This window comes from Gigantopelta aegis, chromosome 6 (assembly GCF_016097555.1).
Source record: "Gigantopelta aegis isolate Gae_Host chromosome 6, Gae_host_genome, whole genome shotgun sequence".
NCBI lineage: Eukaryota > Metazoa > Mollusca > Gastropoda > Neomphalida > Peltospiridae > Gigantopelta > Gigantopelta aegis.
Genome location: NC_054704.1, coordinates 45,208,530 through 45,227,315, shown reverse-complemented (window position 1 = coordinate 45,227,315; position 18,786 = coordinate 45,208,530). Strand labels below are relative to the sequence as shown.

Here is an 18,786-nt window from a genome sequence, read left to right as displayed (position 1 = left end):
TTTTAAAAGGGTATGGTTTGGTTTTATTGCTATAGTATTTTGAACCAACGTTAATTGGTCCCTAGGATTTTTTTTGGCATAAGTACAACCTAATACTGTGGTTTGCGTCAAAGGGAAACCCGATAAATTTTATATTTTCCTAATGAATAATTCATGTCTCCGTAGCTTTATTATTGAATTTCCATTACCTGAAAGATAAATTTAGCTTCTGCCCTGGTGTTATGAAGAAAATAAGATTAAATGTGTTTAATTAACTATTTGATTACATCAAACCCTTGCGTAACGAAAAGAAGACTAAAAAAACAGTTATTTTGATGAACCTTTTATACAGAGTGCAAGCCGCGAACAAATGACATTATGGGGCTGGGTGGGCCTGGGGGGGGGGGGGGGGGGGCTGACTCGTCGAAGGGCCAAGCAAAGCTTCTAAGTGTTCGGGGGTATGCTCCCCCCTAAAACTTTTTAAATAATGTCCTAAATGCAATTTCCTGCATTGTACAAAACCTATCCCCATTTGTTTTGGTTTAAAACAAGAAAGACCAAAAAAAACAAAAGAGGAAAAAAAGAGACCTTTAAACATATATGACACTCGAGGTGCGGTATTTTTGGTGTCCAGAATTGTTTTTTTAATAAAACACCCCCCACCCTCATATTAAAAACAATATTGTTTGATAATTTAGCATTTATTTAAGAATTGAACGTTATATTTTTGACGTTCATGCGATGATAAACATCAAACCCGTTTTACACACTGTATGAATGGCGTAGCGTAACGTCAAAAATATAACGTTCAATTCTTATAATTCCAAATGTATTAATATTGCCATTATACAAAACTATATTAAAAACCCCAACCGAACTTTATTCCACAATGGTTTACAACTGTATCAATATAAGGGAATTCCCTTAGAAAGTTGCATTCGGTTTTTTTTTTCGTCAAATCTTCGGTTCATTATACTGATTTACATAAGGTTTTACAAATTTTCATTTACTGAATCATTTGTGGATAAAAAGTTATAAAATTTAAAATAACTGAACATCAACTGATAACGCAAACAGTTTTTTTCTAAAATATCAAACGATATTTAATTAAGAATTTAACGATCTATATACTTAAATGGAAAATGTCTTGTAAAGCGGTTAGAGTATGCATTTTGAAATAATTAACATGAGGGAGAGCGTAAAATTATTTAGAAGATTTATCAATTACTATATTAAAATTGCAATTGTCAAAAGTTGAATTAGTGAAAAGTGAATGTGAAGACTGACTTGAAAGGGATAAAGTGGTTTCAGTGTTACTGTGTATGTGAATTTCAGAGGAAGTTTGTGATTGTGTGATATTATTCTCGGAAAGCACAGGTGTGTGTTCGAAGGCGTACGTGTTTTTGCGCGTGTAAGGTGTCGATTTAGTGTTTTTGTCAAATGTGACAGAGCTGCGCCTATGTCTCTCTTTTGATTTATTGAGCATTCTCTGCTATAACTTCTAATAGAAGCTTCGTTTTTTGTGGCCTGCCATATACATTATGTGTCTCAGTTCAAAACCGGAGTCGTTTAAAGCCTGAATTGCGGTGGCTTAATGTAAAGTATCTACCAAAACGTTCGTGTCTATCATCCGACATTGTGATTGTCGTTTGTCACTGTCACTCATAGTGCAGACGATATTGGGATAATGTCGTTAAACATTCATATTGGGATAAAAATAGAAACGATGGAATCCCCGGGGATTCCGTTGTTAACGTAATTGATAAAAGGTAGTTCTGGTAATAACATTCTGTTTTTATTTGTTTACCGAAAAAGTGCAGTTTTCAGGTTCATGGAAGAATGAACGGTGTTTTTTTTTTTAGATCACGTGATGGTATTTTAACCAATCTAGACGCCTATTACAAAACAGTAATTATAAAATGGAATTATTTTATTATAATCTAACATGTATTCATGTGTGGCTAGATACCCCTGTAGTGTCCGTTATTGAAAGATGGTGCCCTTCAGGGTCTATTGGAAACTTACTTTGTTTACCCCTTTTTCGCGGAAGACATCCGACTGTCAAAGGATAAGACTCAAAATATATTTTCCTAGTAATATGGCTATAAACTTACAAAACAAAATATTTTTTATTGTTAACAAATCTTGTGCATTAAATAACCTAGTTGTGTGAATACCTGGTGCTGTGCATATAACTAACAATAGTAACCGGATCTTCGCTGTTTTGTAAATTTCGTCATGGAGAAGGTATTCGGTTACACTTCATGGTAGAATAGGTTTCATGTCCAATTGTATGGTAGGGCTAAAGTATTATTTCGGTAATACAGAAATATTTAAAGAGATATCCTGTTCCAAGTTCAGACTAAACTAAAGTTTGTTTGTTTTGTTTAACGGCACCACTAGAGCACATTGATATAGTAATCATCGACTGTTGGATGCCAAACATTTTGTAATTTTGACATATAGTCTTAGCGAGGAAACCCGCTACATGTTTCTATTAGTAGCAAGGGATATTTTATATGAATCATCCCACAGACAAAATAGCACATACCACGGCCGTTGATATACCAGCCGTGGTGCACTGTCTGATCAGACTAAACTGTTAAACGTTAAAATAAATAGGGCAAATAAATGGAATGTAATCCTAGAGGTGGTGCACCAGTTATTTATTTATTTCTATTTTAATATAATTATTTTTTTTTTTTTTTTTTTTTGATATCTGATGATGTGCTTGCGTCGCATGATTGAACCACCTCGGTGGACCCATTCAACTGATTAGGTTTTTTCTCTCGTTCCACCCAGTGCACCACAACTGGTCAAAGGCCGTGGTATGTGCTTTCCTGTCTGTGGGAAAGTGCATATAAAAGATCCCTAGCTGCTAATGGAAAAATGTAGCGGGTTTCCTCTGATGACTACGTGTCAGAATTATCAAATGTTTGATATCCAGTAGCCGATGATTAATTAATCAGTGTGCTCTAGTGGTGTCGTTAAACACAACAAACTTCTGATGATAATGAAAGCGCTCGTGGTTTAAATGGATTAATAATTATTTTACTGTATGTAGCTTTCGTTCTTTTTTTTTCTTATATATATTTTTTTTTCTTCTGATTTGTTTTGTTTCTCATTTTTGTTTCAGATTTTTAAAACGATTTTAAAACGATCTAAAAGAGATTTTAGAAATATATTTGTATTGTTTTTGTTTTTTTTCATTTAAACAAAACCCAGATTGGGGTATGGACGGATAATCAGTTTAGTTTTGACGAGAGGAACATAAAGGCATTAGACACCTTAGCTTCCAGATGTCCTAACGAAGTACAGTGCAACAGATGTCAAACATTTCTGTCAAAACCCAAGTAAGTTATTATCCTGGACCCCGTTTCACGGAGCGATCTTAACGCTAAGGTCACCCTAAGTGCGTAAGCATGTATGTATGTATGTATGTATGTATGTGTGTGTGTGTGTGTGTGTGTACGTATGTCTGTATGTATGTATGTATGTGTATGTATGTATGTGGGTGGGTGGGTGTGTGTTTGTATGTATGTATGTGGGTAGGTGTGTGTATGTATGTATATATGTATGTGGGTAGGTGTGTGTATGTATGTATGTGGGTAGGTGTGTGTATGTATGTATGTGGGTAGGTGTGTATGTATGTATGTATGTATGCATGAATGGCGCAGGGGATAATTAAATCGTTTCTGGCCTAACACATTGGGTCTTGCCATTGCTGGGACCCGAACCTGTGGCACCGGACTACCCGCACCTTGTCACGATACGCTTTCGACTACCGAGTTATGTATGTATGTATGAATATCCATGTACTGCATGCATGTCTGTGTGCGTGCGTGCGTGAGTGCGTGCGTGTATGTATGTATGTATGTATGTATGTATGTCTATCTACCTGTTTGTCTTTTTATATACATTAACCACAAACGCACTCATAATCCCCGTCTGTCCATCCATCCGTCACTCCATCTATCAATAATAGCTGTCTCCATATATGTATCTCTCTCTCTCTCTCTCTCTCTCTCTCTCTCTCTCTCTCTCTCTCTCTCTCTCTCTCTCTCTCTCTCTCTCTTTCTCTCTGTTTCTCTCTCTCTCTCTCTCTCTCTCTCTCTCTCTCATTCACTCTCTCATTCACTCTCACCATGGACCACAAAATATGATCGAGATTAGCGTGTTCGATATACGACTGTTTAGTTAATCAAGGTTTGCACAATATATGGTCGATATTAGCGTGTTTGAGATAAGACTGTTTAGCTTATCAGGCGTTACACAGTGAAAACCTGTACTTGCATAGATACTATCACAGGTACTATGTTATGATGGAATCAGTGGCGTAGGGAGGGGGTGGGGAGCCGCAGGGACCATGCCATCAATCAAATGGTGTATCCATTTTATATTTTAAAAAACTGCATTAAATTTTATAAAAACATACCTACATAGTGTGGGTTGCCCCCCCCCCCCCCCCCCCTCCAATATAAAATCGTGGCTACACCAGTGGATGGAATAACACACCATATATTACTGTTGTAGACCTGTAGAGGAGAGGACCAACAACCTGCCGCTGATTGTTGGGGTCTCGGTGGAGGGCCTGCTCATACTGCTCCTGGGAGTGGCGTGTCTTGTCATACACTGCAGGTGGAAGGCCAGACACAACCATTACGTCAACCGTGCGATGCAGTACAAGATGACTCCGGGTAAGTACAACTCAGACGTGTTTTACCGATGTTTTAGGAGGTGCCTCTTGTCTTCCTGCTAGGATAGGAAAAGGCTTATTTTGAGTTAACAGTCTTTTATATATGCCTTGCGATTTTAGCCAAATTCGTCATTACAAAAACTAAAATCATAACTTTGGCAGTCGTCTGATATATTTAATGAAGAATGGATTGGTGAATGATCTTGAATTGATTCTCACGGCTCTACTTTCTTCGTACATTCTACACCACGCAAACAATTATACATTTATATTTTAATATAGCTGATCAATTATTGTTGATTGATCTACACCCACTCGTACATTATCCACAACGTAAACAATGATTATGTATTTACGTTTTCAGATGGCTCATCAATTATTTGTACAGATCTGGGACCCGTTCCACGAAGCAATCTTAGCCCTAAGATTACTGTAAGCGCATAGCTACCCTATGCACTTAAGTTGATCTTAAGGCTAAGATCGCTTCGTGGAACGGGGCCCTAATCTTCTCCACTACGAAAACAATTACATATTTAAGATTGATCATGACTCGTGAATTATTCACGGGTCCATTCTCACCGTACATCCTTAACTATGTTAACTCTTATGTATTTTAAGTTTCCACATGCAATCTGTAACTTCATGTACTTGTTTTTGTATGTTTTATTTTCTCCTCTTTTTTTGCACAGGTTACATCACAGCAGTGCATAACGAGTCGCCGATGGATCCATACGATGTATCACGAATGTCCAATTACGACCACATTCCAGCCGACCTTGTAGAGATGGCACCACCGCCCTGTGGACCATCTGGAAGCATTCATAGCGAGAACCAGTCTGTTAGTTAACCATTATTTTAAGACTGACGCTCCTATACTTCGTGTATAATCCACAGTCATCACGAAGGAGCTACCATTCGGCAAACTTACTCAAGTAGCTCCATTCCTTTTTAAGATGGACCGTTCCAAATAATGCGCGCCAAATTACCTCATGAAAACTTCGCAATCTTTTAATATTTTGGACTAGGGGTCATTCAAAATTCAATAGCACCACGAATGAATGTCCCTGCTGGTGCTGTCTTGCACTACCAGCGTGGGCTGTCTTGCACCCACTCCCAAACCCTTTTCTGTCGTGCACGATTCTGGGCGATTCTCCGTTCCACCCACCCCAAACCCTTTTCTGTCTTTGCACTACAGCGGCACTGAATGTGTGGGCGACCTTCTCAACGAACTTACCAACCAAACCCCCACGATAGAAAATTAAGTATGTATTAGTTAGAAGCAATACGCATTGTGGTTTAGTCGTATACCCCCCAAAAACCCTTTTACACTAATGTCAAATTGACGCTCCACCGGACACTGCGAGGTATCTATGCACCCCAAAAAAGATTCTCCGCATGGACGGTTATTTTTATTATATCTTTTTTTACGTCACTTTGCCATATGCTTGCCGTCGGATACATTATAGGGCTATGAGCCATGAAGGGAAAACAAAAGTCGGATGTGTTGAATGCAATACAATGGCATTATTTGGCATCAATGTTCAGCGCTGGAATTAAGATACATAATGATATTTTACTTTATTCCAGCCTCATTATCAGTTAGTATAAGTGTCGGGTACTCGGGTCCGGGTCGAGTTTTGGTCTCGTGGAGGTCCTAGTACAGTGTGTTCTGATTTTTAAGACATGGTCTCATGGTTAAACAGGGTCAAAGTTCGATGCAGCGTCCTGATTTGTAACCGGCCTCCATTGGTGTCGTGGTTAAGCCATCGGACATAAGCCTGGTAGATACAGGGATCGCAGCCCGGTACCGGCTCCCACCCAGAGCGAGTTTTAACGACTCAATGGATAAGTATAAGGCCACTACACCCTCTTCTCTCTCACTAACTACTGACAATTAACAACTAACCCACTGTCCTGGACAGACAGCCCAGATAACTGAGGTGTGCCCAGGCCAGCGTGCTTGAACCTTAATTGAATATAAGCACGAAAATAAGATGAAATAAATGAAATGATTTGTAGTCAGCAATGGTACATCATAACCTATTCATAAAATAGGTGGAACGAGTGGTGTAAGGTAAAGATGTAATTTGTGATGTGACGCAATCTGGCGCTCACACTATTTACGTTTACGATATTTTACGAAATGGGTCCCTGGCTTCTAAATAGGCAGTGGCTTTCATGTACAGGCGAACTTATTTTAAAAGCATTACTCAGAAAAGTAGTACTTAGAAAAGCATTATTATGATTATTAATGTTATCATTATTATTATTATTAGTGTTGTGTTTATTACAAGTTGTGTTATAACACTAGTTATGGTCAGTATTAGCATAATATAACTTGTAAGCACCGCAGTTAAGCATACCGGCCATACTTTGGTTTGATATCGGGCCGAATTTACAAAGCCTGTTTAATAGTGTATATGTCTTACACGCGTGTAACTACATACATTTTACTATGCTTTATGTTTAAGAAAAACAGGATTCTTAAATTCGGCCCATGATGTATTTAACTTATACACCCATGTACATATTGCTATGTGTGAACCCTTTATTTGCGTAAGTGTTAAAGGGACATTACTGAGTTTGCGGCATCGTAAGATGTTTCCGACTAATAAAACATTTCTACGATTAAACTTACATATCAGTGTCTGTATATTCAATGTGTTTCTGGTCGTCTTAATATTTGTAAGAAGCCCAAACTGGTCGGTTTGGGATCGATCCCCGTCGGTGGGCCCATTGGGCTATTTCTCGCTTCAGCCAGTGCACCATGACTGGTACATCAAAGGTCGTGGTATGTGCTATCCTGTCTATGGGATGATACATATAAAAGATCCCTTGCTGCCAATCGAAAAAGAGTAGCCCATGAAGTGGCGACAGTGGGTTTCCTCCTTCAATACCTGTGGTCCTCAACCATATGTCTGACGCCATATAACCGTAAATAAAATGTGTTGAGTGCCTCGTTAAATAAAACATTTCCTTACTTCGTTGTAATAGCAAATTTATTTTCGTTGAGAAACATATCTAACCTGGATCAGAGCTGTGCTTACAAAAGTGTCAAGTATCGTCTCGCTGTTTACAATAAACTCTCATCGATACATGTGGCATGCAAGTCTCGAGCCTGGAGCCTGGAGTTTTTAAGAACGGGTGTATATATATATATATATATATATATATATATATATATATATATATATATATATATATTACAGTCAATCGGTGAAACCAGTCATTACGCGTAATGCCTAAACAAATCAGTCATTTCACGGAGTGCCTGTGACCACCAGGCAATACGCGAAATGACTGAAAATTCCAGGCATTTCACGAAATGACTGAAAATCATGGCCAGCCATTACGCAAAATGACTAAGGTGCTATCTATAATACCACAACACTCAAGTCCTAATGTAACGCTTTATTTAAACTCAAATCAAATCATTTCAGAAGTTGTACAGGAAGATGAAGTTGAATGTTACCAAGTAGTCGGTGTCAAATCATGAAAGTAACATATTGGTATAGAAAGGTCACTTGTTTTTGCACACAAGGCTACCATGACAACGACTGGAACATTGAATTTTGGTTTTAAAACATTTGCATCGATTGGACTCGCATCTCTTAGGACAAGCACAATCACACCTAACATATCCCTGTAGCTTACATTGTCGCTTTAAGTATCAATAGAATGCTGCATTTATCACAGAGAAATATTGTAGTATTAGAATTTATCAATGAATCACCACATCGCTAGTACATGGGCATTGGATGTATTGAAACACACTTACTTTGATAACAGATAGTATCCATGTCTACAAACTTCATACTTTTTGAAAAGCTCAGTTTTAAATTTATCTTCATAGGACTCTGCCATCATGTACTGGTTGCAACAGAAGAACTTATGAGTAAACCCCAGAAACATGTTTAGTTTTATAGAGATGAAAGTCATATATAGCAGATTCTGTGTTGTTTGTTTAATAATAAACCAGAGAAACATTAATTACCAGAACCTTTTCTTAGTAATATTAAGTTTTATTAAGCATGTTTTTATAAGATTTTTTATTCTGAAACTATAGCAAAAGTTGAATATTTAAGTTATTGTATAATAATAAATAATTAATATTAAGTAGTATTTTAAATTGTATAATCAATATACTTATCCTTGTTTTATCAATATTTAACACCAAAAGCCTGTATAAAAGTGTCAACAATAAGACTTGAATCACTTTAGTAATTTTGCGTAATGGCTGGCCATGATTTTCAGTCATTTCGTGAAATGCCTGGAATTTTCAGTCATTCCGCGTATTGCCTGGTGGTCACAGGCACTTCGCGAAATGACTGATTTGTTTAGGCATTACGCGTAATGACTGGTTTCATAGACTGACTGTAACATATTATATATATATATATATATATATATATATATATATATATATATATATATATATATATATATATATATATATATATGTGTGTGTGTGTGTGTGTGTGTCTCTGTGTGTGTGTGTGTGTGTGTGTGTGTGTGTGTGTGTGTGTGTGTGTGTGTGTGTGAACAGAACGGGGCTGGGGGTGAGATAATTTGAATTTGATATAATAGGGAGAAAGGTAAAATAGTATCCGGAGTGGCTATAACGTCCGTTTTCACAACGGAATACTTTTTATTGTACTTGGACGTACTTTGATTGTTACGGTTGTTTTTAATTTTGTTAATAAGGTCAAACTAATAAAAACGCCCCATTTAATGTAATAGTACAGACTCTCATATTAAATACCCTTATATAACTATATAGTTGTGTATTTGTTTTATCATTACGATTGTTTTGTTTTTCCTTTTGTTCATAAGGTAATATATATATATTTTTTAAACTTTGTTTCATGTAATATAATATTACCGTATCTCATATTAAATACCCCTGTGTAACTATATAGTTGTTGTGGGGGGAGGGGTGCCAGAGCGGGATTTAGCTCAGTCGGTTGAGTGCTCGCTTGAGGTGCTTGCGTCACAAGATCGAACCACCTCGGTGGATCCATTCAACTTATTAGTTTCTTGTTGTTCCAACTGGTCAAAGGCCGTGGTATGTGCTTTTCTGTCTATTAGAAAGTGCATATAAAAGATCCCTTGCTGCATTAAAAGAAATGTAGCGGGTTTTCTCTGATGACTACGTGTCAGAATTATCAAATGTTTGACATCCAATAGCCGATGATTAATAAATCAATGTGACCTAGTGGTGTCGTTAAACAAAACACATTTTTATTAGTCTCTCATATTAAATACTCTTGTGTAACTATATAGTTGTGCACTTTTTGTTCATGTACTTTTATTATAACGATTGTTTTTTGCTTTGTTTTTATTTTGTTTACAAGTTGAGATGAATAAAGATTTTTTTTCTGTCTGTTACTTGTTGACATTATATAGTTACAATTTTTGCACTCTCACTTTAACAACATAAGTATGAATAACAAAATAGTTATCTCAATCGAAATCATATCTCTACATAGGTCAGTCAAAGGGAGGCTTTGGCAAGGTCCTGATTGCTCTCATGAATCCCTGTTGTTTGCACCGTCTACAGTATTTTTGACTTTGTAGAAGGACTGCCACTCAAAGACAATTCATCAGTTTAATTTTCTAAAACTCATTCCCAAGGCGATACATTTTTATTATAGGAGGACGGCCACTCCCCATGATTTCGTCGTGTTACGCTATGGAAGGACTATCCCTCCTCTAGACTGCATTTTTAAATTGTAGGAGGACTGCCACTTTCCAAGTCTGCATGCATGCATTGTATGACTGCCCCTGCGTGTGCTGTAACCTCACCGTGGTGCAGGGGTGTAACATTCTCTTTGAGAATGGCCAATACAGCACAAATTGAAGTTTAGAGTAAAATTCGGTGTCCGTAAAATTCTGTGATATTTGTATTTGTATGTTTGCACAGTTCTTTACACTGTTTTTGTTTAAACCTTGAATTTTTATGTTGATGTTGATCATCACTTTATTTATTTGCATTACCATAGTTTGACACCCAATAGCCGATGTATTTTTCGTGCTGGGGTGTCGTTAAACATTCATTCATTCATTCTGTTGTATGACTGTCACTCTCATGATTATCTTTTTATATTGTAAGACTAGGCCACTTCCCCAAAATGATTTATCCTTCTTATTCTGAAGGAGGACTACCACTCCCCAAGATCATTCATCGGTTTGACTCTGTAGGAGGACTACCACTGGAACTGGAACTATTTTCTCGTGCCCCTATCCATATATGGTTCAGGCACGCCCACCATGGATCCATGTTCTGGCATCGCCAGTCCACGGTTCCATGGCGGGAGCGAACTACCACTGCCCAAGACAATACATTTTTCTTAATTCGTAAAAGGACCAACACTACCAACAATGATTTCACCCATCTAGGACTGCATAAGACAGAGCTCAGAGGGTATATTCAATGGCGAAAAGAAACGTGCCCATAAAATATTATCTCTCATGTAACTCAGCGTAATAGTGAATCTTTAGTTAGTTAGTTAGTTAGTTATGACGTCGTGAGAGTACACAACCCATGGCTCGATGACCGGTGGTTTGTGTACAGAACACAGCTAATCTTGACCACGATATATGGATCCAACTCCGTTTGTAAGTGGACTGGCACACAAAAACCTTTCTATAATCTCCGTAAACAAAGGAACGTCTGCATGCGCGCGCGCACACACACACGTGCATAGAATATTATTTCAAGGAATTGTATTTCACAGAAATATTGCTAAACGTATTCTGAGGTCGAAATACCCATTTATGTAATATAGAAAAATGCTTACGGTTAACTCGTCCGTCGATGCACCATATTGGAATACAAATTGGCTACTATATAAATTTAGGTCAGTTGAGTCAACACTGGTGGTCATTCACTTCCGACCCCGGTCTAGCTGCCTGTGCTACCTTGCACCTACCAGTGTGGACGATCCTGCCTTCACCTTACCCCAACCTTTTCCTGTGACCCGTTTAACGAAGAGATCTTGGCGCTAAGATCACATTAAGAGCATAACTACCGTATGCACTTAAGGTGAACTTAGCGCTAAGATCACCTTAAGAGAATAACTACCTTATGCACTTAAGGTGAACATATTAGCATCTAAAAAGCATAAAGTACGTAGCAATGCAATCCAAAATTATTGGGGTTTTTTTAAAAAAGTTTTTCATTATTAAGGTGTGTGATGTGACGTTTGTATCACATGACAAGCACAGCTGAAGAGAAACAAATATTTAAAAAATAATTAAATATTTATAAAATGAATCCTCTGATGACCCATCACGTTTCCCATGAAATAAAATTTTCAAAATAGAGGTAATTTTCTGCACCTCACGATTAATTCCTTTTAAAGCTCTTCTACTTTTATACAACATATTAATAGAAATGTAGAAATATTTTATTTAAAGACGCACTCAACACATTTTATTTACGGTTATATGGCGTTAGACATATGGTTAAGGACCATAACGATATCGAGCGAGGAAATCCGCTGTCGCCACTTCGTGGGCTACTCTTTTCTATTAGCAGCAAGGGATCTTTTATATGCATCATCCTACAGACAGGGTAGTACATACCACGGCCTTTTATATACCAGTCGTGCACACCGACCACGCATTGAGCGAGTGCCTTACCACTAGGCAACGTCCGCCCCTACAACATATTAATGATATATCATGATATCAAGCATCATATATAAATTATGTTACTTCCCCCGAACAGACCTGTGGTCATAGCCAGGAAACCTGATGGTAGTCAACGCATGTGTGTGGATTACAGGATGCTCAACCAACGCACTATCAAGGATGCTTTGCCAAGAACAGAGGACATTTTTGATCGGTTGCCAGGTTCAAAGATGCTTTCTGTCCTTGACATGAAGAGTGGTTACCACCAAGTTGTGATTTTTTACCATTTTCGGGGCACTTGTTTTTCATTAAAAATACACCAAAATTAATTAAAATAAACATTAATGTAATTTATGTGCTTGCTTTAATAAATGAATGGCAAAAGATATAAAAGGCATATTTTATTAATTAATAATGCAAGAGCAACACGTGAACCAAACGACCGTTCTCACAATTTTCAGAGGCCTGTTCCGGAGCCACTTGGTGACTGTCGATAGATTTGACGAATGATCAGACTGACAAACGGAGGTTGGGGTCATGGTTCCAATGTACTGAATCAATTCCTATTGGTGATAAAGAAAACGTTTACTAATAACACTGATATAATAAGCAGCGTATTAACACACCCAGGCAGTACACCAAAAAAAAGAAGAAAAAAGAAACAAATATTGGCACCGCAAATTTACTCTATTGGAAAGAAAATGGGGATGGGTGGTTGGAGGGGGAAGCACAGGTACCCCCAAACAGAAATCACAAGTACTAATACTATAGTTAGATATATAAAAGAATATGAAATAAAATAGCATACAATTATTGCCCCCCCCCCTCCCCGCCAAAAAAATAAATAATAATAATAACAACAATAACAATATTACTATTATTATTATTATTATTATTATTATCATTGATATTAATAATAATAATAAGAAGAAAGACAATAAACACTGGCTGTCACATTTATTATCACAAGTTGGGTGCACCTCGATATTTGACCCAGGCGGATGTTATTTCATTGGATTAGCACTATTTATAACGATACTTCAGCCTATTTCGGACTACAACTATTTGGAAGAAGGAAGGAAGAAAATGTTTTATTTAACGACGCACTCAATACATTGTATGTACGATTATATGACGTCAGACATATGATTAAGGACAACACAGATATTGAGAGAGGAAACCTGCCGTCGCCACTTCATGGGCTACTCTTTTCGATTAGCAGCAAGGGATCTTTTATAAGCACCATCCAACAGCCAGGGTAGTACATACCACGGCCTTTGTTACACCAGTTGTAGAGGACTGGCTGGAACGAGAACAGCTATTTGGTGTCTAGCACATAATATGGTTATTTGGACATTTGGTCAACAGAGAAAAAGACAAAAAAAACTAGCTTATTCGCACCGAAAAAAACGGCCGCTAGCTTATTCGCACCGATAAGATAAAGTAGCAATCTTTCATGAGAGTGTGATAGTGTGTGAGAGTTTCCACAGAGACGGGAAAGCACATACCAGTTGAGGTGCACTGGAGAGATCTTGTAACGAGAAACAAAGCACCAATCAGAGAAACAACCCAAATGGGTCCACCGAGTTGGTTGGATCCTGCGACGCAAGTATCTCAAGTGAACACTCAACCAAAACTGATCTAAATCCCGTTACTCCTTAAAAAGAATCCCCATGTACACATTTATGACTGCATTACTTTATTGAATATCGACTATTCGTAGTCAAGCATTAATGTTGGTAGTTCAGGCGCGGGTGACCTTTTCGAACACTGCACTGCCCTCCCCAGACAAATTAAATGCACTTTTTTAGACAGGACAGCACACACCACAACCTTCCATATACAAGTCGTGGAGCACTCGTTGGGACTAGAAAAAACATCTAACCAAAGAATGGGTCCACTGACGGGGTTCGCACTACGAATTAATTGCAGGAACCTCAAGCGAACGCTCTACCGACTGAGCTATGTTTAAGTTACACGTTAAAATACTGGCTTGGTTATGCTGTATCGGGTATTCCCCTTTACTTCCCATAACTTCACTGGAGCGTGCAATGGTGTTACGGACAGTAATGAAGATTTCGACAACGCGGAGTATTTTTACGAAATCTATACATAGGTAAGATATGTTTTTCTTATGCACTAAACCCAGAAGTTTATTAGAACTGGATTTCGTTATGTGAGACAGAAGTGTTCACCTCTTGCAGATAACCGCCATGGAAGTCCGCCACAGGTAAATTATTAATGCTATCATTTTAGATTACTCTTTATTATATTAACTTTTGTCTCAACTGAAGTAAATGGGTAACAGATTAGTTTTTAATTAGAACTTTTATTTTACGCCTTCACACCAGAGGCCGCAGAACAGTGAGTGGATGGGTGCAGTGGTCACCCCCCCCCCCCCCCCCACACACACAAACACACACACGCGCGCACGCACGCACACTCACACATTTCCCTGTTACTATGCATAGAAGGCTGAAAATGCCATTTAACATCTGAAAATTATGTTTTTAAATTCTCGAAGGAACGTGCCCCCGACCTCGGGCTTGCTTTCAAATACATGTATTTTCATTTCTCAGACCATCGCACCGATAGTGGCTCCCACCCCTCCATACTTTCAAATTAAATAAAACCCGTCCATACTTTCAACTTAAATATACTCGGTTGTCTCTGGACACCACGACGTTTCAGGGCTTTTATTTGTATCATATTTTTTATTATTAAAATATTTTCCACAATGTAATTTCACAAAATAAATTGCTAATTTCACGGTCTTTACCATTCAGATAAACGTGGTTGGAACGGGAAAACCCAACTGGCTCAATTACTAGGATGTTGCATTATGTCCTCCTACGAATTGTATAAACAGACAATCGCTCTAAACGTGACTTTCTGAAATTCGATCTCTCGTCTGCTCCACTGTGTATATAGTGTCTTAAAAATCGTTTATATTATCGCCAGTAAGATGAGACAAGCATAGAAATATTTGTTCCGCTTGGACGATGGGGTCAACCTGCTTTGTTGTTATTCGACAGTTATACTGGTTGACTTGAAACTGGAAATCACATGTTATTATTACTATTGTCACACTTGGCCTGGGCCTAGATCTGATACGAGTCGAAGCCAGTACGTGTGTATACAAGACCTTTCGCGACGAACCATCAGAAATTGTTAATACCTTTTTTAAAGTCATGCATGCGTGCGTGCGTGCACACACACACACACACACACACACATGGATACATATATTTTTTGAGAAGTATGATTACAGTGGCGGATCCAGAAAATCCATTTGGGGTGGGGGGGCAATGACATGAGGTGGAATGCCAAGGGAACTTTGGGGGAGGTTTGGAGGGGATCGTAAAAAAAAAGAAATAAAATTAATATATAATAAAATTATAACTATCGCAAAATTTAAGGGGGGCAGGGCCCTCCCCCCCCCCCCCGATCCGCCTTTGCTGATTCGCCATTTTCTCCTTTTTTTGGATAAAATATAATGGAGCACGAGGGTCTAATTGCATAAACAATATACAATGATGGAAAGATAAGACTTGCAAAAAGAAGTTGGTAATCAAACTTGTAACACGTATTTTCTAATCGCATGTTGTGGGTGAGTAGATTGGATCAAATACACTTTTGGAATCGTACATAACCACCTGCCTATAATGGACAGATCAGGCATGTTCTATAGTTTCACACTATATCTGCATCTATTTTAAACTGTTTAAGGGTATCTTGCTCAGAGAGTCCACCTTTAAGGTCCTTCGGGTGGCTGTTATAGAGAAAATTGACTGCAAATTAAAAACCATTTAAAGTCTAATAACTGGAGTAGAAACTTGTTAAAATCCCACTGAGAATATTTTCTATAATTTAAACAGGAGTCATTATTCTATCGGGGGTCAGTTTACAACGTGTGGGGAGTCGTAGTACTACGGGTTCTTCATCAGGGACTCATTTTCCTACTATAGAAAACTGACTCTTTTGCCGTAGAAAAGTGACCGGGGGTCAGTTTTTTTTGTATGGGAGTCAAAATATCACGAAACACCGGCTCCAACCCAATGGGGAGGTGTAACATGCACAGAGTTTTACCCACTTCACTGGTGCGATTATCGGTGTGTTTCCCGATCGAGTGTATGATTACCCGGTAAACGCTGCAGGTTCTCTGTACCCTGCGCTCGGGTGATACCGAGATAGCTCAACAGACGACAAGCGTGGAATACAGTCCTGTCCCATACTAGAATGGAATATCCCGAGTACTCCACAGTTAAAGACCTAGATGGAAATTTGGACGGTTATGATCGCTCTCTGCCAGTGATGATAACCGTCAAAATGTCCGGAGAGAGAGAGAGAGAGAGAGAGAGAGAGAGAGAGAGAGAGAGAGAGAGAGAGAGAGAGAGAGAGAGAGAGAGAGAGAGAGAGAGAGAACTAAAACGTCAACTGGACGGTGTGTGTGTGTGTGTGTGTGTGTGAGTGTGTGTGAATGTGTGTGTGTGTGTGTGTGTGTGTGTGTGTGAATGTGTCTGTGTGTGTGTGTACGCGTCTCTGTCTCTCGTGTTAGATATGACATTTAGTGATGTATGTTTTATAACTGAGGTGAGACTTTATTAAACAATCTGTCTGCCTTGTGTGTCTGCTTTTTATCCTGGAAAACAAGATGAGTACGGGCTGTAGACTAGTATAAGATAGTGGACCAGTCGGTCATTGTTTTACGTGTGTACAGTAGACGCCAAGTAGCTTCTCAGTGGTACAGCTATTTTATTACTACTTTTTTCTACCTTGCACCATGGTAAAGGTTATATTTATGTTTTAGTGAATATGTAAAGCGTCAGACACACTGTCACGGTGTATGGCTATTGTGACCCACGGTGCTTGAAATGGGGGGGGGGGGGGCTTGGGTAATATTGACAAACCGTAGCACCACCTTCATGGCCCTTGACGACACCGTAGTTGTCGCAGGCAGCGCTACCGTGGGGAACCGTAGTGGAGTCCATAGCAATACCGTGGTCTTCCGTAGTGAATCCGTGGATTACCGTGGCTCACCGTATAATAACCTTAGCGCCACCGTGACAGACTGTCTTTTTGGACAAAATTGGAGCCAGAGTGTGACGGTACATGCTCTTAATTTGTTTTCGCCTGTGGCGATATTAATTGTGTTAGAGGGCCGTGTGCAGTTTAACTGCACTTAAGCCCAGATGGGCAACTTGATACGTAATACCTCCGCGCGATCGTACACATCCAGCCAGGTGCGGAGGCCATGTGGCGAGTAGTTACGTAATACCTCTGCGAGTGCGGTTTCGACGACCGTGATTTTGGCGACCAAGGCGTCAGTAAGTCTGGCGATCAGAGAAATTATACCGAGTCTGGAAGAGGTGGAATATGAGATGGTAAGATTCGGTGCCGCCTTGTACCCCCAGGCGATATTCTGATTTTATAATAAATAGCTAGTGTTTTAGAGTTATGGGAGAACCAAAAAGGAAAGCTTCCTGGGAACGTAGTCCGTTAGGACTTGGTAAATATCATTTCTGCTTTGTTGTATAACCTTGATGTGATTGATGTGACTTTTAAATATTTTAATACTGTATTATACCAATATTCTTTAGACAGTGTCTTCGGTCATCTGGCGAAGTAAATCGTAGACTTTTTGTTCTAACATTATATGAGTATTTGGTAATATAAAGCTTAGCCAGTCATCCTAGAAGACCCAGGTAAACTGTAGGTTATTGTCTTTATTGTGATAGGTACCAGTATTAATTCTGTGTTACAAGGTTACTGAAGGAGTAGTTAGGGTTAATTAAAAATTAACCAGTTAGGAATAGAGCTGTAATTCCTTTATTAATTAAGTTCTCCAAGAAGCGTTTCTCAGTTATCACACGTTACTGAATGAGTAGTAAGGGTTAATTAAAAATTAACCAGTTAGGAATAGAGCTGTAATTCCTTTATTAATTAAGTTCCCCTGGAAGCGGTTCTCAATTATCACACGTGTGGGTGTTGTGTCACGGTGAAGTGATTAGCATATTGTGTAAGCTAGACACCTAAAGATTAACTAATTAAGTGATCAGTTCTGGGTTGTTATTATTGTTGTTATTAATTAACTACTACGAAGGTACATTTGTCAGAGTAGGTTAATACAGATTCCAAAATGTATTGTGTTTTGTTGTGTTTCTAGTGAACTAAACGTGCTATAATAATATATACTTTATATAAGATCGTATCTCTGATCATACCTAGACGAGCCATACTAGGGTTTAACCGCCTGTTACAGAGAGATCTAATAGATATACAGTTAGGAGAGAGATTTGGATAATCGTGTTTTATTCAGTTACGGGTATTATAGAATCCCCGTGACACAGAGCTACGGTGAGATACGGTTCATAGCACTGGGACCTACCGTGGGATACCGTGGCCATCACCGGGACAGTGTGACTGGAGCTTAACCATTAAAGGGACAATGAAGAATCTGTTGCCATTGTTAAGAT

General features: G+C 38.6%; 1 long non-coding RNA gene across 1 annotated transcript; it reads left to right on the top strand.

Moving 5' to 3' along the window:
• Window positions 1-3,096: 3,096 nt before the first annotated feature.
• LOC121374898 lies at window positions 3,097-5,642 on the top strand. Its single transcript, XR_005958260.1, has 3 exons — window positions 3,097-3,332; window positions 4,513-4,676; window positions 5,365-5,642. It is a non-coding gene; the product is annotated as an uncharacterized LOC121374898 (long non-coding RNA).
• Window positions 5,643-18,786: the final 13,144 nt, after the last annotated feature.